General features: G+C 43.8%; 1 protein-coding gene across 4 annotated transcripts in view; it reads right to left on the bottom strand.

The window, feature by feature from the left end:
• Knl1 (kinetochore scaffold 1) overlaps nt 1-1,246 on the bottom strand; it is a 72,389-nt gene that overhangs the window by 15,441 nt on the left and 55,702 nt on the right. The window lies entirely within an intron of this gene.

Below are 1,246 nucleotides of genomic sequence, written 5' to 3'. Positions count from 1 at the left end.
AACCAGTGTTCTTAACCGCTGAGCCATCTCTCCAGCCCCTATTATTTTTATGAGTATGACTGTATTGCCTGCATGTATGTGAGTGTACCCATGTTGTGCAATGCCGCAGAGGTCAGAAGAGGACTTTGGATTCCCCTGGAACTGGAGTTAAGGATGGTTCATATACGCCATGTGGGTGCTGGGAATCGAACCCAGGTCCTCTGCAATAGCAGTCAGTGCCCTTAACCGCTGAGCCATCTCTCCAGCCCTGGCAAAAATTATTTTATATGTATGTATGTGTGTATGTGTTTATGTGCATCATATGTGTGTAGGGCACTCCTCCCCACTGGAACTGGAGTTACAGGTTGTGGTGAGCCACCATGTAGGTGCTGGGAACCAAACCTAGACAAGTGCTTTTAACTGCTGAGCCTTTCTCTAGCCGCACCCCCCCTTTTTTATTACATTTGTTTGGGTATGTGGAGGTCAGAGGACAACTTGCCAGAATTAGTTCTCTCCTTCCACCATGTGGTCCTGGACATGGAACTCAAATTGTCAGGCTTAGAAGCAGGTGCAGTGCATCTATCCGCTATAGTTCTATATTTTCTTGCATTTAGCTGATTCATTTCTAATATTTATTGATTCATTACTTTCATTTAAAAAAATTATTTTTATTACATTTGTGAGTAAGTGAGTGAGTGTGTGTGTGTGTGTGTGTGTGTGTGTATGCATGCCTGTGTCCATGTGTGGGTATGTGGGTGCCCCAGTGCAGCTGTGGGTCAGGGAACAACTTCTGGAAGTCAGTTCTCTCCTTCCAACACATGGGCTGTGGGTGTCAAACTCAGGCTGTCAGCAAGTGCCTTTACCCACTTAGCTATCTTACTAGCCCCTTTCTTTCTTGACTAGGTCTCAATCTACATCTTAAGCTGACTAGGAACTCACTATGTAGCCCAGGTTGACCTTGAACTTATAGCAATCTTCCTGTCTCAGCATCTCAAATGCTAAAATTACAGATATGTACCACCACATTCAGTTCTGTCAACAATTTAATTTCAGCTAAACATTACCATCTGTCAAATTAGTATTTGTCATCTCAAATTTTTTTGGTTTTGTTATATTTTACATTTAATTTCTTTTAGGCTTATGGTTGAGTAAGAGCCATAAACTTGCTGGGCATGGTGGTGCACACCTGTGGTCCCAGCACTTGGGAGGCAGAGGCAGGCAGATCTCTGTGAGTTCAAGGCCAGCCTGGTCTACATAGTGAGTTCCA

This window comes from Nannospalax galili, unplaced genomic scaffold (genome assembly GCF_000622305.1).
Source record: "Nannospalax galili isolate Female #2095 unplaced genomic scaffold, S.galili_v1.0 scaffold342, whole genome shotgun sequence".
In the NCBI taxonomy this organism is placed as follows: Eukaryota; Metazoa; Chordata; class Mammalia; order Rodentia; family Spalacidae; genus Nannospalax; species Nannospalax galili.
This window is presented reverse-complemented; position numbering and strand designations above follow the sequence as displayed.